Here is a 4883-nt window from a genome sequence, read left to right as displayed (position 1 = left end):
GAAAAAAAGTACTCCCTACACTTTAGCAGGAAAAATACATTAGTCTGATTAAAATCAAAATAGTCTACATACATCCCCTCACAATTAAATAACTTATCTTTTAAGTTCTTTTGTAGATTAAGGAGTATATCAATCACTCACCTTATTTTCTTTTACAGAATCTCTGCACAGTGCACCTCTCAGCAAAAGCAAAGAATGAAAAAGGTTCCCTTTCATTTTCCACACATATACATGTAAACATCAAATCACAATCCTTCGCACATAAAGTCAAAAGCAAACACACATTTCTATTGGTTAAACATTTCAACCCTTTCCAACTGAAATACATTTCAACCCTTCCCCCAATCTGCCTTCTGCCTGTTACCATAGAAACAGGTCATGGAACACTGCACTGAGCTCACAGGTCACAAGTTCAGCACACAATGTTCCTACACAAGACAGGAAGTGTGCTTGGCTTTTCAACATATCAGCTTATCATATATAATGCTCCTTACAATCTGTTTTTGTTAACCAATAACAATCATACCTTTAAAAAACAGAAATATACACCCTACCTTTCAGTGTAGAAAGTTGTCATACAACCAATGATTTATTGTCGTTTTTCCAAAAACGTTGCCGTGGATCCGCGCATCCACCGCAAGAGAATCCGTGCATCCAACGCGATAGGATGTGCGCACCGTGCACGCATTTCCCCGTGTTTTTTTTTTAAATAAAGGGGCCCCAGGGGGTCCTTCTGGGACCCCCTAAGCACCTCTAGAGCGTCAGAGTATTTCCACTCTGCCCCCTTTATATGTTTTACACACTTATTCCCCTTGCATTTTCTGCCTCGCTTCTAGCGAGGCAGAAAATGGCCGCCAACAGTTCCTGGTTTCGAATGTAGAGAGACACTCGACAGCCAACTAGCATTCAGCGCGCGATCGGGAAGGTGCGCACTCGGTTCGGGAAGGGTGCGCTTACGGCGCGGTTACGGTCCGCGGATCCTCCGTGGCCATAGATATCACTAACTTTTTTACCCTAATTTTCTCAGGAACCACTGAACAGATTCACACCATATATGCAAAAGGCATGAGTCCGAACTGAGGACTACCTCTTTGCCAAATTTGGTGTCATTCCGTTCAGCGGTTCGGGCTGTAGCTGCGACAACAGATCCTATGGGAAATTGCATGGGGAAAACATGTTTTGGGACCCCCCTTTTTTCTTGGCCCCCGCTTGACGGATCACCGCAAAACTTTCAGGGTAGGAGCAGAGCAGAGCTGGCCAAAAGTTTGGAAAATTTCGCGAGGATTCGTTAACCGGCGCCAACATTATTCCAAATAGAATGTTGCGGATTTCCTATGGAAAATAGGTCCTAACTATAACTACCTACTGGCGACCGCCAGTAGATAATATATCTATATAAATATATCTATATATATATATATATATATATATATATATATATATATATATATATATATATATATATATACATATATATATATATATACACACACATTACCTACTGGTGGTCGCCAGTAGGTAGTTATAGTTAGGATCTTGTTTCCATTCATTTAGCGTTTTTTCTTTTGCCAATATCTTTCGCCCCGATATACAAATCTTCGCGAAATGTTCAAAGCTAATGGCCCGCTCCGGTCAGCTCCTGTCTTGGAAGTTTCAGCGTGATTAGTCAGACGGGGGCCGAGAAGAAAGGGGGGCTCACAAAACGCATTTTCCCCATGTAAATATCTATAGGAAAAATTGGAACAGGCTACAACCCGAATTGCTGAATGGAATTACACCAAATTTGGCAAAAAGGTAGCCCTTGGTTCAGAAAGGGCCCTTTTTTTAAATGGAGTAAATACGTTCAGTAGTTCCTGAGAAATTAGAAATTTCTTAACCTGTTTGCAAACCCTACTGGGCCCGAGCTTCACTCTGATTGGCTGCTAACACTCAAAACAAGGAAGTGTTGGCAGCCATCTTGTGACTCGGTAGAACGAGTCACAAGAAAACAGAAAAAAGAGGTTAACAAACAACAAAAGGGGGCAGTGTAGAAACACCCTGACCCCTTGGCCTGCTGAGGGGATCCTAAAAGGTCCCCCAGTGCCAAAAAAAGCAGTTTAAAAAAAAAAAGATTTGGTGGATACACAATGGTATCGCGAATCCTCCCGAAATTATTTTTGAAAAACTAAGCGCGGGCCCCAGCGCTTTGTTTTCAAAAAGCCCCCGTTTGGTCCAGGTCTGGGGGCAAGGCGAAAAAAGAAATTGCTGCGTGTGCGCTCTGGTGAGACACTCAGTATCGCCTGCCATGTGTGGGTGTGTTGCGTGACAATTAATAGACACGGTCTATTAATTGATTTAGCAGGACGGTATTGCACATGTCAGTGAACCAGTACAACTAAACTGCAGCTCCTCTGTCGAGTCCGGAAGCCGGGGCTGTGCTCTCCTGGGTGGAATGAAATGGCCTGCCTTCCTTGGCCACTGTTAGACAACAGGCAAGATCGGAAGGAGGGGGGCGATAGGGTACAACCCCGTGGGACTCTTGCCCTAAGAGTGTGCGAACCATGGCAAGTAGGCATGAGATTGTGCGGGTCACGCACGACCACAGGAGAACTTGATGGTCAGCCAGTGTCAGACACCGGGTACAAGAGAGAGCAGGGATATACCACTGCTATACACCGGGGATGAGAGAGCGTGGGGCACAGACACTGGGCACGAGAGCACGCAGAGCTCAGCAGCTGGCAGAATCCGGCATGAGACAGCGTTGGCACATCAACTGACAGACAGCAGGTGCGAGAACCCAGGGGCGTGATCATTGTCAGACACTACACACCAGAGCATGGGACTCAGTTATGCAAGGACACAAGAAAACGGGAGACACGGAGACTGTCAGACACCAGCAGAACGCTACAAGATACAGCCTCTGTCAGACATCAAGCAGGACATAGCATGGTGCGATACCACTGCATTACACCGGGCACGTCTCATGAGCCAAGACTGGGCACGCCCACCAATAGGCACCCTGCATGGTTAGGAATGGCACTCAACCAGGGTCAAACACCAGGCACACAAACCCTGTCACTTGCCAAGCTTTTGAGAGAACTAGGGACAGCTCTATGAGACACCGTTCACAAGGAAACAGGGATGCAGGCTCTATCGGGCATGAATGTGTAATTCCAAAATGATGCCACAACGCACTGCATACGATCCGAGTCCACTCCACAGACCCAGGTGTCAGCAAAGACTGGTTCAATTTTAATGGGACTGTGACAGAACTTCTAGTTAGCAGTACAAAAGTTCTCTTAAATAAACCGATTTGTTTAAGAAAAAAAGAAAATTCAGATGCAGACCAACAAAAACACAAGAATGTGCCTCAGTGATACTTAACATTTTAATAGCACCGGTCTGGCCCATCCAATTAATCACACTGGCGATTGACACTACTTTTACCACCCAATGATTCGCACTGCCGATTGACACTACCCTTAAAGCGTGTTTAGACAAGACCCATTATTTTGGGAGAAACTGAACCATAAACCAACTAATAAATGGATGCACGCCATTGCAGGAACAAGATAAGACTTAAGTGCACAGCATAAACAAAATAAGTCAGTTTCAACTGTATTACTAAATTTAACTGCCTGCTGATAAGTAAGTAGGTGCAACAACAATTGAAATAAACTTTTGTGTTACGTGTAGCCCCTTCGTGCCACAGGTAGATGGCTCAGCTGTCTTCCTGTGAAACATACACAGGGAAGAAACTAGAGATGTTCTATAAAGAAAGTGACAATAGCCACTATGCCAAATGCCCTATGCCCAAGGGAGGGAAAACAACCCTCTCTCCGTGCTCCCAACAACTGTAAACTGTCCGGCAACTTCATGGGGTACCCACTCCCATTGTCCTAGGCAGTGTGACCTAAAAAAGTGGTCTAACTCACCATCTCCCAATAAAAAAATAATATTCAACCTGGCCTCAAAGGGAAAATAGGCAGGGCTGACTTTGCTGCAGGCTTTAGAACTGTACGAAAAGTTACCCTGTCATTGTTTTCGCCAGACATGCTTAGTGCGTTTAGGCTTTGTTCCATGTTTCTTTCTCCTGGATCTGCTACACTTAATCAGTGCTGCTCCCAAATTTGGTTACGTGCTTGGATTATGTTTTGGCAGCAGCAGCTCAGCTCGCCCATGTCAAGGGCTGGCCATGATTGAGGGGCACCCATTGTTCCACATTTTGGTCCCCTGTACCTGTTTGCTTCTTAGAAATGCAGTTATTCTCATTAAATGTATTGCAGCAGTGCTTCAGAAGTGCAGGCACTCTCCCGTTTAAATTGTAGAAGTGCAGGTACTCAGTACCGGAGAGTACCTGCCCATTTAAAGAACTTTTTAGGAGCAAGGAGTTGCAGCACAGGAGGGTTTGTGCTCCAATACGCCTTCAGGAACCTGCTCATCTGTTGAGATGCAAATCTAGCTACTTGCAGATAAATAGCTTTAAACATGTTAGTGAATACTGTGTTGGGTACATGTTCTGGCAGAATGCTCTTGGTGATTCTTTATTAAATTAAACTTGGTTCATAGTGTGACATATTGTTAGAATAATGGACATAAACACAGGGACAGTATGGTTTGCTCAGGGTCAAACAGGTTCTTCAAGTAGTAGACCGAAGACTGCAGCACACTACTACTTGCTGCAAAGGCCACCATATTGCATTTTGTTGAAGATGCCATGAGACTAGATTCTACTCCGACAGGTGCTAATTAGTTTACTTCTTTTTCCAACCACACCATTAGGAGTAATTTTTACATTGATGCTAATTACTTACACTAATTTTAAACAGTGATTACCCAGGAGCACATAATTCGACCAAATGGGATGCTGGGATTGAAAACTTTATCTTAATGTTATGTTTCCA

This window comes from Triturus cristatus, chromosome 5_2 (assembly GCF_964204655.1).
Source record: "Triturus cristatus chromosome 5_2, aTriCri1.1, whole genome shotgun sequence".
Classification (NCBI taxonomy): Eukaryota; Metazoa; Chordata; class Amphibia; order Caudata; family Salamandridae; genus Triturus; species Triturus cristatus.
This window is presented reverse-complemented; position numbering follows the sequence as displayed.